Here is a 23,196-nt window from a genome sequence, read left to right on the forward strand (position 1 = left end):
CTGTAATAATGTTAAGTATCTTACATTGCTCATCTCATATGTAGTATAAACTGCACTCCACACTATTCTGCAGTATCTTAGTCACTTTTAAATTGTGTTTACATATTGCTTCACCCATTTCATATGTATATACTGTATTGTATTCTATCATACACCACTGACTGTTAAACAGCCATCTCCAGCAAATCAGAGGCTGCTGCCTATAGACATATAGTTGAAGTCAGAAGTTTACATACACTTAGGTTGGAGTCATTAAAACTTGTTTTTTCAACCACTCCACAAATTTCTTGTTAACAAACTATCGTTTTGGCACGTCTGTTAGGACATCTACTTTGTGCATGACACAAGTCATTTTTCCATCAATTGTTTACAGACATATTATTTCACTTATTCACTGTATCAATTCCTGTGGGTCAGAATTTTACATATACTGAGCTGACTGTGACTTTAAACAGCTTGGAAAATTCCAGAAAATTATGGATCGGCCATACACGTTCTCTAAGTGCATTTTGACAGCTTGTGTAAAAGCCACACTAAACAATGGTTTGCATTAAAGGCTCAATTCAACATAGGAAAAATATTTATATCATTTGTTGATTTGTTTTGCATTTGATCATGCTAACGTTAACGCTGTACAACGACAGCTAATTGAAGTGGTATGACGTTCTGAAGCTTTTTGGATAGTTTGTAGCTGCAGTTGTGTCGAATATAACGTAAGGTGACCAGATTTCTGAAATTAAAACCGGGGACATTTCCAGTTCGGCAGTCAATATATCATTAAAATATCCAATGTTATTATCTATGAAATAAAAAAGGGGGACAATTCCGGTTTCATGTATTTAGTCTAATAGGCCCACTGTGATAGACAGAGAAAACAACTATATTACAGAAACACTACAGACAAGACAGAACTGTCCGATCTGAACAGCCATTCAGTGGTCCTGGTAGAATGAGAGCAGAAGAGAACATGAGCAAAACTGAAAAAAACAGACAATAGTACATGTGAAATAGTTAACATAATAAAGAAATAAGAAGATGATGTGATTGGTAACTACATAATATACTTATACCAATCTAATCTATATATTTCTCAGAAGAATGTATCTTCTTCAGGATTGCTCTGTCTTTGGCCAGCTTCTCCATGAACTCCTGGCTAGGGAGGTTGAAGTTTGTCTTCACAATAAGCATGGCCTTGATGGTAGGAACAGTGAACCCATTTCTTGCTGCTGTCCATATATCATTCATTTGGGAGAACACTCTCTCGACTGGTAAGCACATGACTTCCAGGTAAGCACATGACAACAGACACTAATCTAGCCAGGTTAGTGTGTGGGATGTCATTCTCTTTGAAGTGGGTAACCACCATGCTCCATCTCTGACTAAGCGGTGTCTCCACCGTGCTAAATCTCTGACTAAGCGGCGTCTCAGATGTTTTCCATTCTTCAAGCGATCCCCCCCTTTAGGAACTCTTGCAGGCCAGTAACCTCATCAAACAATGCATCCTCATTGATGGTCACATTGGGGCATTTGTCCTGCAGTGTGCCTGCTGCCTTCTGGATCTCTTCACGCTGAGATTGCCTTTTTAAAAGGAGACCATGTAAATATTTTAGATGATCTGTGTGCTTTCCCCATGCTTGCAAGTAGTTCACAAGCCGTAGTGAAGAATGATTGGGATGTTTTGAGAAAGCTCTCTTTAGACATTGCTCCATTTCCCTCTAGCTCTCTCAGAAGTCCTCTGACCAGAACTGGAATGAAGTTGTCATCACATCTTGCAGTCAATTTTGCCTCAATGTTTCTCAGAATTGCAGCTGACTCCACAGCACAGCAGTCCTGGCATTCAAGCATCTTGATCATGTCACTGAATATGGTCAAGTTTCCATGGACAAAGGCCAGACAAAGTTCAGTCAGTGGATCTTCGAACATTGCTCACAGGTCAACAGGGCATTTGTCTTCAGAAAGAAAAAAGGATTTCAATGGCACATACCTTTTCGGCACTCTTTCTAGAGCAGGGAGCATGGACAGCCAGCGAACATTGCTGTGTCCTAAAATGTTTTGGTACTCCTGGCCAACAAACTCACAAAAGCTCTTCAGTCTTTCTACTCTGACGGTGAAAATGTCCAAATATCTTTGTGAGCAGGTACTCAACATCAAGAGGGATTATATCCAAAGCTGTTCTGGCTGTGTTATGAATGATGTGGGCAGGACAACCTAAGCCAATCACCTCCCGCTGCAGAGCATTTTTAACTTTGGTACGGACATTGACCCTCCCAGCCTATTCAGTCCTCCAAAGTTGGTATTTGTGTTGTTGGCAGGGAATGCCACGACTTTGTTTTGCAGTTTACATTTTTGATTGACCACCAGGACCTCAGCTGCAATCTCCTCTGCTGTTTCTGCTTTCAATTCAACAAAATCATGCAGTTTTGTTTCCACAGATGTGTTGACACCATATATCTTACAATATCTGACTACTACTGGCAGCAGCTTTACATGTCCATGATTGGACGCATCAATGGACAGGGACACAAATTCAACCTGGTCTAGATCCTGTGTTACCAAAATAGTTGCCCATGGTGCTAACACGTTACTCACTATGGCTTCACATTTTGTCCTAGCACATGTAAACTTTGGCTCATAAAGCTTTCATGTCAGTTGTGCTGGGCAGTCCATAGATCAGTAACTATGATACTCCCCTCACCTGGTTGTATAGGTCATAATTGGACACAAATTGAAAGGTGAAATCAACAACCAGCACACTCGGCCCTCCATGGAAACCCCTGGTTTATAGAAAGATACCCGGGACCAATCCCCTGTTTGACCAGAAGATGGGAGGAAACATCCATCTAACTTTGCAGTTAATTGAATATGCTTACTTACAGATTGAGTAATGTGTTACTAGTAACAGTTTCATACAGCATACAGTGCCTTCGGAAAGTATTCAGATCCCTTGACTTTTTACACATTTTGGTTACCTTACAGCCTTATTCTAAAATGGATTAAATAAAAAAATATCCTCAGCAATCTAGACACAATACCCCATAATGACAAAGCAAAAACAGTTTTTTATACCTTATTTACACAAGTATAACCATTCAGATCCTTTGCTATGTGAGACTCAAATCGAGCTCCGGTGCATCCTGTTTCCTTTGATCATCCTTGAGATGATTCGACAACTTGATTGGAGTCTACCTGTGGTAAATTGAATTGATTGGACATGATTTGGAAAGGCGCTCACCTGTCTGTCTATATAATGTTCCACAATTGACATTTCATGCAAACACCAAGCCATGAGGTCAAAGGAATTGTCTGTAGAGCACTGAGACCGGATTGTGTTGAAGAACAGATCTAGGGAAGGGTACCAAAAAATGTCTGCAGCATTGAAGGTCCCCAAAAACACAATGGCCTCCATCCTTCTTAAATCGAAGAAGTTTGGAACCACCAAGGCTCTTCCCAGAGCTAGCCGCCCGGCCAAACTGAGCAACCAGGAGATAAGGGCCTTGGTCAGGGAGGTGACCAAGAACCCGATAGTCACTCTGACAGAGCTCTAGAGTTTCTCTGTGGAGATGGGAGAAACTTCCAGATGGACAACCATCTCTGCAGCACTCCACCAATCAGGTCTTTATGGTAGAGTGCCCAGATGGAAGCCACTGCTCAGTAAAAGGCACATGACAGCCCGCTTGGAGTTTGTGCCAAAAGGCCCCAAAAGACTCTCAGACTATGAGTAACAAGATTGAACTCTTTGGTTTTGGCTTTGGTTTAAAATCATATTTCACTGTCTGCCCCCCAGGTTGCTAAAATTCTTCATACAAGACTAGGGTATTCCAGTGGATTAAATAACTTCTGGCTGCAGGGTTTCCATCAGGCTTCCTGGGGTGGGCCACCACACATGTTTCAGAAAAAAAGTTAATCTCCTGCAAAGTTAAATTATGTGCTAATTATTCAAGATAATTTTAAGGAATGTCTTTATATGGGTTAGGCCAGGGACTGTAATGTCACCATAGATTACCAGGATTTGGGGTCTTTCAGAGGGGAGTTTGGCGCCTACACAACCAGAGCCAAAAACCATCTGGCCATTTGGGCGGTCATGTCACACCCATGTTGTGGTATTTTTAGCCAGAGGTGAGAGAGGGAGACAGAGGAAGTAGACAGCTGCAAAACTTATCTGGAAACAGAAGTACTGTTTCAGAAAAGTATTTAATTGAAACTTCACAACCTCCCATACACAACAGAATGACTTGTTGAATGAGGCAGACATGAGGTCTGGATTATAGAATACATATAAATGTTGTCATTCCTCCCAGTCAGACGTCACCCCTCCCCTAGTCAAGTCTCAAACCTGCACTGGTCAAGTGTCACTCCTCCTCAACCCTCACCCCTGCATTGGTCAGGTATCACCCATTTGCCTCAACTCTCTCACCCGTGCATCAGTCAATCTCACCAATAGGGTGAGGATTAAGGAGGAAGGGTGAGACATGACTAGGGAGTGGTGTTCTGGGGAGGAAGGAGGAATGTCTGACAAGGAGAAATGACCAAGTTCCTCATATGTATTCTAGACTCGATTGACTCATCATCCAATTCTTATGTGAATGGAAAAAAAAAAAAACTTTTTTAAACCATAAAGTTATCAAAGAAATGGGATTTACTTGCAATCCACAATAAAACATTTATTTAAAGAGGATTTCACTAGTGCTTCTACATACTTGTCATAATGCTTAGAAGGGTAAGGTAGTTCAAAAACTTCAGTCCACATAGGCCTACTCAAACAAAACAAATAATGTTGCTTGATGGAGAAGTTCATGTGGTATTTACACATCAGCTCAGTAGCAAGACAAAACTAGTTATCTCCTCTGGAATTCCTTGCCCTTGACTGCATGAGCCTGCATTAATTTATAATGCATAAACAATATCATTAGAGGAGGTCACACCTGCTACCCTAGATGTCACTACTGTTAGGGTTGGCTGAGTGACTGCTATTAAAACAGGACAATGTGACGCTGTCGCAGTTGCTTAGATATGCTTGATGGACTAGCATAGTTGTATAGGAGAGGGAAATAAGGCCCACCAAAATAAGGCCCACCAAAATAGCCCCTCAAGTGGATCTTTATGTCAGACTTTTGTGAGTCTCCCCCAGTGTCAGTGTGTTATGTGGCTTCCTATTTGGGAGGTACTGAGTCATGTCAGTAATGGAGAATGAAATGAACAAGGAGGAAAATTGAAACAATGAGCCAGTCCATTATGCTACATAAAATGCAGTACCAGTCAAAAGTTTGGACACACCTACTCATTCTAGGGTTTTTCCTTTATTGTTACTATTTTCTAAATTGTGGAATAATGGTGAAGACATCAAAACTATGAAATAACACATATGGAATCATGTAGAAACCAAAAAGTGTTAAACAAAAATGAAATTAAAGTGCATATTTGAGATCCTTCAAAGCAGCCACCCTTTGCCTTGATGGCAGCTTTGCAAACTCTTGGCATTCTCTCAACCAGCTTCACCTGGAATACTTTTCCAACAGTCTTGAAGGAGTTCCGACATATGCTTAGCACTTGTTGGCTGCTTTTCCTTCCCTCTGTGGTCCAACTCAACCCAAACCATCTACATTTGTTTGAGGTCGGGTGAGGCCAGGTTACCTGATGCAGCACTCCATCAGCCTGTTGTACATACTGCCAAATTCTCTGAAACGATGTTGGAGGCGGCTTATGGTAGAGAAATTAACATTCAATTATCTGGCAACAGCTCTGGTGGACATTCCTTCAGTCAGCATGCCAATTGCATGCTCCCTCAAAACTTGAGACATGGCATTGTGTTGTGTGACAAAACTGCACATTTTAGAGTGGCCTTTTATTGTCCCCCAGCACAAGGTGCACCTGTGTAATGATGATGCTGTTTAATCAACTTCTTGTTATGCCACACCTGTCAGGTGGATGGATTATCTTGGCAAAGGAGAAATGTTCATTAACAGGGATATAAACAAATGTGTAACATTTCTGGGGATACTTTATTTCAGCTCATCAAACATTTGACCAACACTTTACATGTTACATTTATGTATTTGTTCAGTGTATATATTTATTCCGTGGAATTACCAATATACCTTTTACATATAAATGCCCTATTCACTTCTATACATTTTTCAGCCTGGTACCAGATTACGAGTCCCTTGACATTTGTGGGTTTTTTAGAGCAAAACAGAGAACATCATCGTGTTCGTGAGTGTCATCTTTTCAGAAAGGGGTCATGTGTGTAGCCAAAACCGTTCGGATGATGCATTAGTTATCATGAGAATACCGGATTTTCGGGATGTCTCCTGGTCTGAAACACCGCTGAAGCTATGCGGAAGGCGGATGCAGTGGACTGAGATAAAGCCCATGCAAAACAGAAATGATCTCAATCTTAAACAGATGGATTTAGATTGTGATTTATATATATATATACGTAGAGCATGGGGGGGGGGGGCTCAAGCAGAGAAATGAGTAAAACAAACACAAAAGTGTTGATTTTATGTTTTTTTAATGCCCAGCTCATGTGCCACTTGATGAGGCCTACGGCAATTGCATTTTCTGTCTAATGCTAAATCCGCCAGTGTCCACAGGGACGTTTGCTTCAAACATTGAGTTTGCTCTGGCTTTGTTTTCCCGTTATTAGGATGCTTATCATCAGAATGGATAGTGTTCAATACCACATCTGTGTAGGCTAACGTTCCATTGGAAGCCAATAAACTTCAGTACATGTTATTATGATGCAAATTCTTATAGTAGGTAGGCAAAATTATTTAAATCCTGGATTTGTAAAAATCCCTATTTCTGGTGGAATTTGGAACATCCGGGTCCCCTATTTATTTGCATGTGCCCGCGCCGCCACCGCTTTAGGAATGAATGCAGACCCAGTTTGTAAGTTTTTTTGGGACAAATGACTCGAGTCGACAATTGGAGCAAATCTGTTGGGTCAAAAGAATAACACCCACCAACTTTATGTGGCGAAAATTGAGCGCGTTTGAATGTTATAACATCCCACCACATTTCATGTAAGTAAATCGTTTTACTCACATAACGAACTCTGAAACTGCACATGCCAAAAGCTCTTAAGAGTCTAATTGGGGAGAGGATATGAGTAGAATCCGAATGAGGTAGCCAAGCGTTTGTCAGAGAAACTTCTAATAATTTGGATGCACAGTTTTGGGGATTAAATTATTTTAACAAACGAATTTACCAAACACAATGCATGTACACTGCGCGGATTAGCCTAGATCGCAAATAGCAAATGTTTATAGCTAAAATTATAATGGTAACTACAATGCACTGCGCTACCTCGAAATGACATGCGAATGCACCGTTACCTTAGTAAGCATTAGTAAACCTATAATTTCTGATTTCGTGTGTGTGTGAGAGCGAGAGACGGGAATCAAGTTTGGTTAGCTGTAGGATATTGTATTATTTTAAACAAAACTTTGCATAGAGGCCACACAACCCAATGACACATTCCCATACTGTGTGTGTGTGTGTGTGTGTGTGTGTGTGTGTGTGTGTGTGTGTGTGTGTGTGGGTGGGTGGGGGGTGTGTCTTTACAGTGGGAGAACGAGAGTTAACAAAATATCCCCTATAGAATACATGACATAGTAACACGACCATATAATCAGTATTATGTCTCTACTGCCATTAATTCCAATTGGACTGGTGTGGATTTCTCCATGGCCAACATGGCTGACATTTCCACCCCATTCTGGAACTTTGAGGGTTTATGACATGGCTTCTCTAGTAATTTAATAGGATCTCCATGAGCATGACTGTAGACATTTCCTATTGACTCAAACCTCTCCATCTTTTATAATGTGCTTCTCTCTGATAAGCATTTGCTCAAAGTAATCTGTAGTGAGATAGCATTCTCAGCTGTATGTTATATCAGCAGTCCTGAGGATCAGGATGCTGCCATTTCAAAATGTTCAGCTGCAACATCCTAAATAACACGAAGTACCTCACTGCCTTTAATTTAATGTAACTATATTTAATCTAAATTGTAATCTACGTAATCCCCAAAATAAATTATTATGAGAGAACCATAAACAATAGCTAGTAATGCTGCATACTCTAGTTATAAATTGCTGAGGTGTAGTCACTTTTGAGGACACAAGCTCAAGTACACAGTACAAATATTATATATTTTATATGATGTCCAGGGCTTTTGGAAAGTATTCAGACCCCCTGACTTTTTCTACATTTTGTTACGTTACAGCCTTATTCTAAAATTGATTAAATAAATACAAATATTCAGCAATCTACACACAATACCCCATAATGACAAAGAGAAAACAGTTTTTGTTGAAACTTTAGCAAATGTATTCAAAATAATACACAGAAATTCCTTATTTACATAAGTATTCAGACCCTTTGCTATGAGACTCGAAATTGAGCTCAGGTGCATCCTGTTTCCAGTGATCATCCTTGAGATGAACTTGATTGGAGTCGACCTGTGGTAAATTAAATTGATTGGACATGATTTGGAAAGGCACACCTGTTTATATAAGGTTGCACAGTTGACAGTGCATGTCAGAGCAAACACCAAGCCATGAGATTGAAGGAATTTTCCATAGAGCTCCGAAACCGGATTGCGTCGAGGCACAGATCTGGGGAATGGTACCAAAATATTTCGGCAGCATTGAAGGTCCTCAAGAACACAATGGCTACAGGTTCACCTTCTAACAGGACAAAAACCCTAAGCACACAGCCAAGATAACGCAGGAGTGGCATTGGGACAAGTCTCTGAATGTCCTTGAGTGGACCTGCCATATCCCAGATGTGAACCCGATCAAACATCTCTGGAGAGACCTGAAAATAGCTGCGCATCGACGCTCCCCATCCAACCTGACAGAGCTTGAGAGGATTTGCAGAGAAGAATAGGAGAAACTCCCCAAATGCAGGTGTGCCAAGCTTGTAGCGTCATAACCAAGAAGACCCAAAGCTTGAGGTTGTTTTTCAGATAGAAAATTCACAGACTGCCATGGCTCAGCCTGGTTTTAATGTATGCAGTTTATTACTATCTGATATTTATGGTCTTTGTGGGCTAGATTTTGTGATATTTAGATATTGCAAAATTGTAATCAATTGCAGTTATTCGTCATATTTCTTGAAAACGGAAAGGGATAGAATTGACTGAAAAACAATTGGTTCAATAAGCCCTCAGACGAGGGTAGGGGTGTCATAGGTTTGAATTAAGTCGGATATTTTCAGGTTTGAATTAGTCTTGACCTCTCGCCGACCAGGTGCCTTTGGTATCAGCTTGTTATGAAGGCACATTCCATGGTCTAGCTGTGCAGTAGTCAGCTAAGGGACTACCCTACTGAGCAAGCTGCCAACTTCTGACTGCTTCACAAAATCATCCGTTTATCACAGCCACACTGCCAGGCAGGGTCTGCTGAGGTATTTGAATGTTTGCCTAAGGGTGGTTAAAACTCACTATCCTCTTACGTATGCTGTGGTGAACAGCCAAGATATTCACGGTTGAGAGACTATGTTCTTTCAAAATTCCTGAGTAATGGCATTTTTATCACCCTGTGTCCCACCTGGCACTGCAGACCCTCTTACTCAGATAGTGGATGGAGAGAAAAGTCAGGAAATACAATGCATTTGGAAAGTATTCAGACCCCTTGACTTTTCCACATTTTGTTACGTTATAGCATTATTATAAAATGTATTAAATTGTTTTTCCCATCAATCGACACACAATACCCCATAATGACAAAGCAAAAGCGGGTTTGTAAAAATAATAATAATCATATTTACATAAGTATTCAGACCCTTTACTCAGTACTTTGTTGAAGCACCTTTGGCAGCAATTACAGCCTTGAGTGCTCTTGGGTATGACGCTACAAGCTTGGTACACCTGCATTTGGGGAGTTTATCCCATTCTTCTCTGCATATCCTCTTAAGCTCTGTCAGGTTGGATGGGGAGTGTCGCTGCACAGCTATTTTCAGGTCTCTCCAGAGATGTTCAATCGGGTTCAAGTCTGGGCTTTGGCTCGGCCACTCAAGGACATTCAGGAACTTGTCCACAAAATGTGGAAAAAGTCCAGGGTTCTGAATATTTTCCGAATGCATTGTAAGCTCCATTCGAATCCTTAAACATCTCAGGGTGGTGAAATAATTAACTAAGTCGCCACCTCTATTCAACAAAAATATGTGTAATGTACCATGTATGAGAACACATGAAAATGTCACTGCCGCTTGAATATTCAAATCAAACTTTATTTGAGGTCAATGTAAATAGTCTGGTGGCCATTTGATTAATTGTTCAGCAGTCTTATGGCTTGGGGGTAGAAGCTGTTAAGGAGCCTTTTGGGCGCTCCGGGTACCGCTTCCTGTGCAGTAGCAGCGAAAACAGTCTATGACTTGGGTGACTGGAGTCTTTGACAATTTGATGGTCTTTCCTCTGACACCGCCTGTTATATAGGTCCTGGACGGCAGGAAGCTTGGCCTCAGTGATGTACTGGGCCGTACGCACTACCCTCTGTTTGAGGTCGACCGATTAATCGGAATGGCCGATTAATTAGGGCCGATTTCAAGTTTTCATAACAGTCGGAAATCTGTATTTTTGGGTGCCGATTTGCCGATTTCTAATATTATTTTTATACCTTTATTTAACTAGGCAAGTCAGTTAAGAACACATTCTTTATTTCAATGACTGCCTAGGAACGGTGGGTTACCTGCCTCTTTCAGGGGCAGAACGGCAGATTTTCAACTTGTCAGCTCGGGGGATCCAGTCTTGCAACCTTACAGTTAACTAGTCCAAAGCAAATAATGACCTGCCTCTCTCTCGTTGCACTCCACAAGGAGACTGCTTGTTACGCGAATGCAGTAAGCAAAGGTAAGTTGCTAGCTAGCATTAAACTTATCTTATAAAAAACAATCAATCATAATCACTACTTAACTACACATGGTTGATGATATAACTAGATATTATCTAGCGTGTCCTGCGTTGCATATAATCTGACTGAGCATACAAGTATCTGACTGAGCTATGGTAGGCAGAAGCAGGCGCGTAAACATGAATTCAAACAGCACTTTTGTGCGTTTTGCCAGCAGCTCTTCGTTGTGCGTCAAGCATTGCGCTGTTTATGGCTTCAAGCCTATCAACTCCCGAGATGAGGCTGGTGTAACCGAAGTGAAATGGCTAGCTAGTTAGCGCGCGCTAATAGCGTTTCAAACGTCACTCGCTCTGAGCCTTCTAGTAGTTGTTCCCCTTGCTCTGCATGGGTAATGCTGCTTCGAGGGTGGCTGTTGTCGTTGTGTTGCTGGTTCGAGCCCAGGGAGGAGCGAGGAGAAGGACGGAAGGAATACTGTTACACTGGCAATACTAAAGTGCCTATAAGAACATCTGATAGTCAAAGGTTAATGAAATATGGTATAGAGGGAAATAGTCCTATAATTCCTATAATAACTACAACCTAAAACTTCTTACCTGGGAATATTGAAGACTCATGTTAAAAGGAACCACCAGCTTTCATATGTTCTCATGTTCTGAGCAAGGAACTTAAACATTAGCTTTCTTACATGGCACATATTGCACTTTTACTTTCTTCTCCAACACTTTGTTTTTTTATTATTTAAACCAAATTGAACAGGTTTCATTATTTACTTGAGGCTAAATTGATTTTATTGATGTGTTAAAATAAGTGTTCATTCAGTATTGTTGTAATTGTCATTATCACTAATAAATGTAAAGAAATCGGTATCGGCTTTTTTGGTCCTCCAATTATCGGTATCGGCGGTGAAAAATCATACTCGGTCGACCTCTACCCTCTGTAGTGCCTTGTGGTTGGAGGCTGAGCAGTTACCATACCAGGCGGTGATGCAACCGGTCAGGATGCTCTCGATGGTGCAGCTGGAGAACATTTTGAGGATTTGGGGACACATGCCAAATCTTTTCATTCTCCTGAGGGGGAAAGGGTTTTGTTGTGCCCTCTTCACAACTGTCTTGGTGTGTTTGGATCATGATAGTTTGTTGGTGATGTGGACACCAAGGAACTTGAAGCTCTCGACCCGCTCCACTACAGCCCTGTCAATGTTAATGGGGGTCTATTTGGCCCGGCTTTTCCTGTAGGCCACGTTCAGCTCTTGTATCTTGCTCACATTGAGTTTCCATGTTAGTGGTGTAGTTATTTTCCTCTGCTGAGCACAATGTTTTGCTTGCTTAATTTGGACCACACCCTTGTCATTTCACCCAGTTTCAGGAAAGGAAGTGAATATAGAAGTTGAGTTTGTATTGCACAATCATGGCATGGTCATATAAACTCAGCAGATGCTTTCTGTATTGATACCCTGTGTGTTTGAGTGACATTATGTAACATTGCCAAAATGTTTCTCTTCCTTATGATTTTTCTCTGAAATGAAAATGGATGTGTTGTGGACATTTTTACACAGGGACACTCGAAGTCAGTCTTAAATGAATCATTGTTTATTGTCAGCATGCTGGAGAGGTTCCAACAAACTTGATGCACCATATTGAAGATCTGTCAGTTCTCTTATATACTGCAGACAAGTCATAATTGCATAATTTAGCTTATTCATAATAAATCAATCATTAATGTTTGCTTAATTCATGTGACCGACCAATACTGGATCATGCATGTGACAGACCAATACCTCACGAGAGTTCTTCTCTCAAAGATGAGACCTTGAAATTGAGATATGACTTTCTCTAAACAAGGTTCTGGGCATACTGCCAAATTGTAGACACTGATAGTGAGGATTTGTTCAATCAGTCACTTGCTTGAACACAGAAATTGGTAAATAGAAAAGCACCAACATAAAATGTTCCATCACAGATGGCACTCCCTTCAGCAAAATATTTTTTACCTAAACCTTCCCTGAATGCTTGAAAAAAGCAAGTGACCCTCCCCTAAACCCAAAATAATAATTTCTAACATAAAGTGGACAGCAGAGAACATGACTACCGTTTACCCTCACTTCTTGGACAGACCCGCGCATTAGACATGCCATTTTAGAAACTGTTCTTCGTCTTGTAAGCATCAAATCCAATCACATTTTATTGGTCACATACACATGGTTAGCAGATGTTATTGCGAGTGTAGCAAAATGCTTGTGCTTCCTGTTCCGACAGTGCAGCAAATTCATAACAAGTAGTATCTAACAAAAGGAGAGGATTCTGGACTACAGGAAAAAGAGGACCGAGCACACCCCCCTTCTCATCGACGGTGCTGCAGTGGAGCAGGTTGAGAGCTTCAAGTTCCTTGGTGTCCACATCACCAACAAACTAACATGGTCCAAGCACACCAAGACAGTCATGAAGAGGGCACAACAAAACATATTCCTTCTCAGGAGACTGAAAAGATTTGATATGGGTCCTCAGATCCTCAAAAGGTTCTACAAGCTGCACCATCAAGAGCATCCTGCCTGGTATGGCAACTGCTCGGCTTCCGACAGCAAGGCACTACAGAGGCTAGTGCGAACGGCCCAGTACATCAGAGGCCAAGCTTCCTGCCATCCAGGACCTCCATATCAGCCGGGGTCAGAAGAAGGCCCTAAAAATTGTCAAAGACTTCAGCCACCCTAGTCGTAGACTGTTCGCTCTGCTACTGCACAGCAAGCGCCAAGTCTAGGTCTAAGAGGCTTCTAAACAGCTTCTACCCCCAACAGCTTCTCTCTGATACTTCACGACAAGTGGTACCGGAGCGCCAAGAGGCTTCTAAACAGCTTTTCCCCCCAAGCCATAAGACTCCTGAACAGCTAATCAAAGGGTGACCCAGACTCCTCTTTTACGCTGCTGCTACTCTCTGTTTATAATCTATGCATGGTAAAATCAAATCAAATTTTATTTGTCATATACACATGGTTAGCAGATGTTAATGCTAGTGTAGCGAAATGCTTCTGCTTCTAGTTCCGACAATGCAGTAATAACCAACGAGAAATCTAACCTAACAATTTCACAACTACCTTATACACACAAGTGTAAAGGAATGAAGAATATGCACATAAAAATATATGAATGAGTGATGGTACAGAACAGCATAGGCAAGATGCAGTAGATAGTATCAGGTACACTATATACATATGAGATGAGTAATGTATGGTATGTAAACATATAAAAGTGGCATTGTTTAAAGTGGCTGGTGATAAATGTATTACATCAAGATGGCAAGATGCAGTAGATGGAAACATTATATTAAGTGGCATTGTTTAAAGTGGCTAGTGATACATTTCTCATCAATTTTTACATTATTAAAGTGGCTGGAGTTGAGTCAGTATGTTGGCAGCAGCCACTCAATGTTAGTGGTGGCTGTTTAAGAGTCTGATGGCCTTGAGATAGAAGCTGTTTTTCAGTCTTTCGGTCCCTGCTTTGATGCACCTGTACTGACCTCGCCTTCTGGATGATAGCGGGGTGAACAGGCAGTGGCTCGGGAGGTTTTTGTCCTTGACGATCTTTATGGCCTTCCTGTGACATCGGGTGCTGTAGGTGTCCTGGAGCAGTTACCGTACCAGGCGGTGATACAGCCCGACAGGATGGTCTCGATTGTGCATCTGTAAAAGTTTGAGTGCTTTTGGTGACAAGCCAAATTTCTTCAGCCTCCTGAGGTTGAAGAGGTGCTGTTGCGCCCTTCTTCACCACACTGTCTGTGTGGGTGGACCATTTCAGTTTGTCAGTGATATATACACAGAGGAACCTTCTCTAGTGCTGTCCTGTCGATGTGGATAGGTGGGTACTCCCTCTGCTGTTTCCTGAAGTCCACGATCATCTCCTTCGTTTTGTTGACGTTGAGCGAGAGGTTATTTTCCTGACATTGCACTCCGAGAGCCCTCACCTCCTCCCTGTAGTCTTGGTAATCAAGCCAACTACTGTTGTGTCTGCAAACTTGATGATCAAGTTGGAGGGGTGCATGGCCACACAGTCATGGGTGAATAGGGAGTACAGGTGGGGGCTGAGCACGCACCCTTGTGGGGCCCCAGTGTTGAGGATCAGAAAAGTGGAGATGTTGTTTCCTACCCTCACCACCTGGGGACGGCCCATCAGGAGTGCAGGAAGATTGATAGTGGTTTCACAGACCACCGTTGAAAGAGTAGGGGTGGAAAGATCTCCTTTATAGTGAAGGCATTAATCTATCATTGTTAATTAATTAATCTATCATTCATTCATTAATCTATCATTGTATTTGCAGATACGAGAAAAAATGTCCTTTTAGAAATATTTTATAAACATACGTCATTTTACATATTAGCAGAATATTTTTTAATACCCCACAAATTACCGAAATTACAGGCAGAGAGATGAACACATCTTATCATATTTGTCCAATGCCAAATCAGTGTGCCTTGTTTGCAAATAATTAGGAATCTGACATTAGGAATCTAAGTGTGGTACTTTCAAAGTTTTGGCCTACCTTTCCACCCCGGACAGAGTAGGCCTAGCGACACAGAAAAATGTAAGCTTTAACTGCTGGCTACTCTTCTTCTGTAGCTTAACCCAACGAAAGAAGGTCACAAGTGTTTCCCTAAAAGCTGTCTGGGTTTAAACATACAGTGGGACAAAAGGTATTTAGTCAGCCACCAATTGTGCAAGTTCTCCCACTTAAAAAGATGAGAGGCCTGTAATTTTCATCATAGGTACACTTCAACTATGACAGATAAAAGGAGAAAAGAAATCCAGAAAATCACATGGTAGGATTTTTTATGATTTTATTTGCAAATTATGGTGGAAAATAAGTATTTGGTCACCTACAAACAAGCAAGATTTCTGGCTCTCACAGACCTGTAACTTCTTCTTTAAGAGGCACCTCTGTCCTCCACTCGTTACCTGTATTAATGGCACCTGTTTGAACTTGTTATCAGTATAAAAGACACCTGTCCACAACCTCAAACAGTCACACTCCAAACTCCACTATGGCCAAGACCAAAGAGCTGTCAAAGGACACCAGAAACAAAATTGTAGACCTGCACCAGGCTGGGAAGACTGAATCTGCAATAGCTAAGCAGCTTGGTTTGAAGAAATCAACTGTGGGAGCAATTATTAGGAAATGGAAGACATACAAGACCACTGATAATCTCCCTCGATCTGGGGCTCCACGCAAGATCTCACCCCGTGGGGTCAAAATGATCACAAGAACGGTGAGCAAAAATCCCAGAACCACACGGGGGGACCTAGTGAATGACCTGGAGAGAGCTGGGACCAAAGTAACAAAGCCTACCATCAGTAACACACTACGCCGCCAGGGACTCAAATCCTGCAGTGCCAGACGTGTCCCCCTGCTTAAGCGAGTACATCTGAAGTTTGCTAGAGAGCATTTGGATGATCCAGAAGAAGATTGGGAGAATGTCATATGGTCAGATGAAACCAAAATATAACTTTTTGGTAAAAACTCAACTCGTCGTGTTTGGAGGACAAAGAATGCTGAGTTGTATCCAAAGAACACCATACCTACTGTGAAGCATGGGGGTGGAAACATCATGCTTTGGGGCTGTTTTTCTGCAAAGGGACCAGGACGACTGATCTGTGTCAAGGAAAGAATGAATGGGGCCATGTATCGTGAGAATTTGAGTGAAAACCTCCTTCCATCAGCAAGGGCATTGAAGATTAAACGTGGCTGGGTCTTTCAGCATGACAATGATCCCAAACACACCACCCGGGCAACGAAGGAGTGGCTTCGTAAGAAGCATTTCAAGGTCCTGGAGTGGCCTAGCCAGTCTCCAGATCTCAACCCCATAGAAAATCTTTGGAGGGAGTTGAAAGTCCATGTTGCCCAGCAACAGCCCCAAAACATCACTGCTCTAGAGGAGATCTGCATGGAGGAATGGGCCAAAATACCAGCAACAGTGTGTGAAAACCTTGTGAAGATTTACAGAAAACATTTGAACTCTGTCATTGCCAAAAAAGGGTATAAAAAAGTATTGAGAAAGTTTTGTTATTGACCAAATACTTATTTTCCACCATAATTTGCAAATAAATTAATTAAAAATCCTACAATGTGATTTTCTGGATTTTATTTCCTCCTTTTGTCTGTCATAGTTGAAGTGTACCTATGATGAAAATTACAGGCCTCATCTTTTTAAGTGGGAGAACTTGTACAATTGGTGGCTGACTAAATACTTTTTTGCCCCACTGTATCTGGTCCAAATGTATTACTTAGGGCTCGGGTCTATTGGGCCTACTCTCTGGCAGATGATTACACGGGCTGCTTTATATAATTAACATTTCGATATTTATTTTTCCATATTTTCTCATTGTTTCTGTGATAAAAAAAATACAATTAACATTTAAATAAAATTATTTAATAATCCTGTATAGTATTTTAGTATTTTCATACTTTGTGCAAGGCAATTGATAAGCATAAAAAAGTTTGGATGGAGAGCTCCCCAGTGGCGCCGCGGTCTAAGACACTGCGTCGCAATGCAAACTGCGTTGCTACAGATGCTGGTTCGACCGTGCTGGCCGTGACCGGGAGGCCCATGAGGCTACGCATAAATGGCCCAGTGTCGTCCGAGTTAGGGGAGGGTTTGGCCGACCGGGATGTACTTGTCCCATCGAGCTGATGCGGGTCAGGTGCATGCACGCTGACAGTCACCAGGTGTATGGTGTTTCCTCCGACATAATTTTTATTTTTATTTTTTGTGGATGGGTATAATTTCTATGTATAAAATAGAAATATTTAAAATGACTAAATGGGGCAATTTTGAATACATTCATTTAAATTTGCCACTTCTGGGGGGGATTCTGGTTAAGATGCCGGCAAAGTCGGCTGACTTCCGGTAGACGGAAACAGCCCGATGTACTTGGGCCGATTCTGTGCAGTCATTCATCTTGATTCCGGGTCTAGTCCGACACCCGATCCTGGGCCGATTCATTATTGCTAGCTGGGTAATTAGGCTTCTCCAAGCTCTGATGCTGCTGATGGTCATTAGTAGCCTACCAAACCAAGCCTGGTACTCAGCAGTCTATTGTGCCTCTAATCACTCTAATCACCTCAAGACAGTCAGGAAGTTAAAACTTGATCGCAAATGGGTCTTCCGAATGGACAATGACCTCAAGCATACTTCCAAAGTTGTGGCAAAATCGCTTAAGGACAACAAAGTCAAGGTATTGGAATGGCCATCACAAAGCCCTGACCTCAATTCTATAGACAATTTGTGGGCAGAACTGAAAACTGAAAAAGCGTGTGCGAGCAAGGAGATCTACAAACCTGACTCAGTTACCCCAGCTCTGTCAGGATGAATGGGCCAAAATTCACCAGAAAATTCCATTTGAATTTTGGCCCATTTCTCCTGACAGAGCTGGTGTAAATGAGTCAGGTTTGTAGGCTTCCTTGCGTGCACACGCTTTTTTAGTTCTGCCCACAAATCTTCTATAGGATTGAGGTCAGGGCTTTGTGATGGCCACTCCAATACCTTGACTTTGTTGTCCTTAAGCCATTTTGCCACAACTTTGGAACAACTTTAGTAATAGTGAATTTTTACAACCCGTGTAAGAGAATGGAGTTTCTGGCCCTTGGGAATGTAGAAGGTCAAGATAGGAGACTGGTAATGTGGTGTAGGGATTTTAATCCCCATAGTACGCTCTGGGGAGGGTTATGGACTGATGTAAATGGAACTGTGTTGGAGGAACTACTAGGTGAGAAAGGGCTTGTGAGTCTTAATGAAGGCGGGGGGACCAGGATTGACCCAGTAACTGAAAATTAATCTGCTCTGGATCTTATTTTGATCTCAAGATCTCAAGTGCAAGGCATGTGATTCCTATGGGTACAGGGGGGAGAAAGAGTAATGCAGTCCTCTGGTGGAGTGTAGAGGTGCCGTGAAGAATAAGAACATTCAGAATGTTGAAACGGTCCCATAATTACCAGCACCTGATTCAGAATAAACAAGCACAAGCAGTACTAAGGAGGACAGCTGAGTATTGGAGCCGGTTCTGTGGAAACATAGGCAGGACCACTCCCGTGGGAGAGGTATGGGGGATGATTAGGAGGATGATTGGGATCTCCCTGTGCTGAAAAGTGGAGAGATTGTTGCAATGAGAGATATGGAGAAGGCAGAGATGTTAGCCCAGGCATTTGTGAAGGTGCACAGCTCAAATAATCTGACAGAAGAGAGGCAGCTTGGGAGAGAGAGGGTCAGAGGAGAACATCCGGGAGTCCTTGATCAGAGAATGATGGTGAGGGATACATTGAGATAAAAAGAGATTTAGCTAAAGCTGGGGTAACATCTCCTGGGAAGGATGAGATATGTTACATCATGATGGTTAATCTCAGTGACACAGCAATGGGGAAAGTATTGGACCTTTACAATAAGGTGTGGCAGGAAGGGAAACTGACTGGAAGTTGGATGCAGGTGGTAGTGGTGCCGATATGGAAACCTGGGAAAAAGACCCTACTAGTCCTTTAAGCTATAGGCCTATAGCGTTGACATCTCACGTATGTACATTAATGGAAAGAATGATAATGGAAAGGCATACTTACTTTCTGGAGAGAAGAGGACTAATGTCACCAGATCAAAGTGGGTTCAGGAAAGGCAGGGGCGCGATGGATCCTGTACTGTGCCTTGAGTCAGTCATACGGAAGGCATAGGCAAATAAGGAGGTGGTGGTAGCCATTTTGATGTGATGTGGAAGGAAGGCCTACTTATCAAGCTGGATAACATGGGGGGTTGGAGGAAGGGTTTTTAACCAGATAAATTATTTTATTTTTGGGCGATCAATACAAGTGAGGGTGGGGAGCTCTATCAAAAAGCTATGAGGTGGATAATGGTACCCCCAAGGGAAGTGTCATTAGTCCTTAGTTCTCCATTATGATTGACGATGTATTCTCTCAGGTGAGACCTGATATTGGGAGGTCATTATTTGCGGATGATGGAGCGCTATGGAAGAGAGGGAGAAATATTACCCATAGAGCAAGAAGAGTTCAAGAAGAGATTAGTGAAGTAGAGCAGTGGTTCCTCAGGTGGGGCTTCAAGTTTTCAGTTTTCTAGAAGGAAGGTTGTGGAGTAAATAAATATACTTGAAGTTGTATGGAAGGAATCTGGAGATAGTGGGAGGATTTAGGTTCCTGGGGGTCTGGTTTGACACTCGAATGACATGGGCGGAGCATATTAACAGAGTAGTTCTCAAAGGAAAGAAAATATTAAATGTGACGCGTTGCTTGTCAGGAATGGAGTGGGGGGCAGATAGAATGGTGTTGAAGTTATTTATATATATATATATATATAGTGCTGTTGAGGTCATCAATGGATTCTGGAAGTATAGCATATGGATCAGCAGCTCAGACATCTTTACAAAAGCTTGATGTTATCCAGGCCCAAGTCCTAAGAATATGTTGTGGAGCACTCAGGACCTCCCCGGTGGCAGCAATGCAGGGAGAGTTGGGAGAGATGCCGTTAAGAAGACAACAGCTAGCCATTACATATTGGGTAAATCTACAAGGACATAAGGTTACACATCCTACAAAAAAGGTGCACCTAGAGTGCTGGGACCATAAACAATATCTGAATACAAGCTTTGGGTGGATAGGCAATTGCATGGCGAGAGAGATGGGGTTGTTTGGGAGGAAGTTTATCCCCTCTGTAGATCTTCCTGCTATCCCACATTGGTTTCTCCCTCAACCACTGATAGATCTAGGGTTGCTTGAGAGGGTAAGAGATGTTGAGGAAGGAGTAGATTCAGTTGTAAGTGAACATTTAAGAACACAATACTATGCTTTCTTGAATATATTAACAGTAACAAACAGGGAGAACAGGAGCAGCGTTTAGTGTTCCTGAGTTTAAGGTGGCAGTGACAAAAAGAGCAACGGATAATTTGCCTGTTTACAGAATGGAGTTGTTGGCAGCTGTGCAGCACTGATGAGCTTAAATTCATGTGTCTCAGAGCAGACAGGATGTATTGTATGAGTTTTTGCAGTGTTTGTAGGGTGAAACAGATGGGGGTATTTGTGATGTCCCTCTGTGCACCAGCTCATGTGAGAGTAGAGCGGAATGAGGAAGTGGATATTATTGCCAAGCAGGCTCTTAAACATCCTAATGTTGAGATGGAATTGTCAATCAGTAAAGCCTGAAGCCAAGGGATCAATAAGAACAGTGGTTAAAAATAAGTGGCACGTTTTGTGGAACAGGGAGAGAAAAGGAAGACACTTGTATAAGATCCAGGAAAAGGTGGGGGCAGGGAGGTCCTCAGGCCGAGAGAGAAGGGAGGAATGTGTAGTCACAAGGCTGAGACTGGGACACACAATGCTAAATAGTACATTGAAAGTGTTGGGGAAACATTCGACTGGGAGGTGTGATTGTCAGGAGGAGATGGAGACATTGGAACATGTTCTATTTCAGTGCCAGAAATATGTGAGAGAAAGGGAGCTCCCTGCCCCCACCTTTTCCTGGATCTTATACAAGTGTCTTCCTTTACTTTCCCTGTTCCACAACTCTTGCCACTTATTTTTAACCACTGTTCTTTGTTATTAGATTTGAGGAGTAATGGGGTTGAAGAGCCAGGATTAAGTGAACTGCTGGGGAAATCTTCATAGGATGTAGTATTTAATTATGTATTTTGTTTCCTTAGGGAGACGAGATTATTGGGTAGGATTTATACCTTCACTGTCTCTGGTCCACACTCCAGTCCAGTGGCAGTAAGCCAACTGCCATACAAAATTTACAGAAGAAGAAGCAGTTGTGTTTGAGCCAATCAGGCTACTCCACCAGTGGCGCATCTGCCGTCTTGATGGCTTCAGCCGGTGCCTTCCAGGACCTACGCAAACAATTAGAAAAAGGTCACAAACAAGCCGGGCTAATGGGTTTGTAGCACTGTGCTTGGCAACTTGGGGCGGCAGCGTAGCCTAGTGGTTAGAGCGTTGGACTAGTAACCGGAAGGTTGCAAGTTCGAATCCCCGAGCTGACATATTTTTTTGCATAACATCCTATTATTTTCCGAACAGCAGAAATATCAGCCTATACACATAAGAGAGAGAGAGAGAGAGAGAGAGAGAAGAGAGAGAGAGAGAGAGAGAGAGAGAGAGAGAGAGAGAGAGAGAGAGAGAGAGAGAGAGAGAGAGAGAGAGAGAGAGAGAGAGATCTCTCAACCGTGAAGCATGGGGGTGGCAGCATCATGTTGTGGGGGTGCTTTGCTACAGGAGGGACTGGTGCACTTCACAAAATAGATGGCATCAAGAGGAAGTAAAATGATGTGGCTATATTGAAGCAACATCTCAAGACATCAGTCAGGAAATTAAAGCTTGGTAGCAAATGGGTCTTCCAAATGGGCAATGACCCCAAGCATACTTCCAAAGTTGTGTCGGCATAACAACTGAAAAAGCATGTGTGTGCAAGGAGGTCTACAAACCTGACTCAGTTACAATAGCTCTGTCAGGAGGAATGGGCCAAAATTCACCCAACTTATTGGGAAGCTTGTGGAAGGCTACCCAAAACATTTTACCCAAGTTAAACAATTTAAAGGCAACGCTACCAAATACTAATTGAGTGTATGTGAACTTCTGACCCACTGGGAATGTAATGAAAGAAATAAAAGCTGAAATAAAAATTTGCTCTACTATTATTCTGACATTTCACATCTTTAAAATAAAAGTGGTGATCCTAACTGACCTTAGATAGGGAATTTTTACTAGGATTAAATGTCAGGATTTGTGAAGAACTGAGTTTAAATGTATTTGGCTACGGTGTATGTAAACTCCCGACTTACAACTGTATAAGACATATGGTTACTTAAGACAAAAACGGATGGTTGGTCGGGACTGATGGGTGTGCGTATAACGCGAACATCTAGTGAATCAAAGGTTGCGAGTTCAAATCTGTTCACAGACAACTTTAGCATTTTAACAACTTTTCAGCTACTTACTACTTTTTAGCTATTTTGCAACAACTTTGCATGTTAGCTAACCTTTCCCCTAACCCTAACCTTAACCCTTACCCTAGCTACCATTTGCAAGCTATAATTTGTGACATATTATACGTTTTGCAACGTCATAACATATAGCATGTTTAGTAAATTTGTAACACATTGTACGTCTAGCAAATTCGTTACATATTATACGAATTGTAATTCGTAACATATCATACGAAATGGGTGATGGACATCCATTGGGGCTGCAGGTAGCCTAGTAGTTAGAGCGTTGGACTAGTAGCCAAAAGGTTGAATCCCCGAGCCAACGTGGTAAAAATCTGTCGTTCTGCCCCTGAACAAGGCAGTTAACCCACTGTTCATAGGCC

General features: G+C 42.0%; 1 protein-coding gene across 1 annotated transcript in view; it reads left to right on the plus strand.

The window, feature by feature from the left end:
• Positions 1–6,868: 6,868 nt before the first annotated feature.
• LOC124038326 (equilibrative nucleoside transporter 1-like) overlaps positions 6,869–23,196 on the plus strand; it is a 55,509-nt gene continuing 39,181 nt past the window's right edge. The window contains exon 1 of the mRNA XM_046354062.1: positions 6,869–7,025. The gene's annotated coding sequence lies outside the window, so the exon portion shown is untranslated. The remainder of the gene's footprint in view (positions 7,026–23,196) is intronic.

This window comes from Oncorhynchus gorbuscha, linkage group LG06 (assembly GCF_021184085.1).
Source record: "Oncorhynchus gorbuscha isolate QuinsamMale2020 ecotype Even-year linkage group LG06, OgorEven_v1.0, whole genome shotgun sequence".
In the NCBI taxonomy this organism is placed as follows: domain Eukaryota; kingdom Metazoa; phylum Chordata; class Actinopteri; order Salmoniformes; family Salmonidae; genus Oncorhynchus; species Oncorhynchus gorbuscha.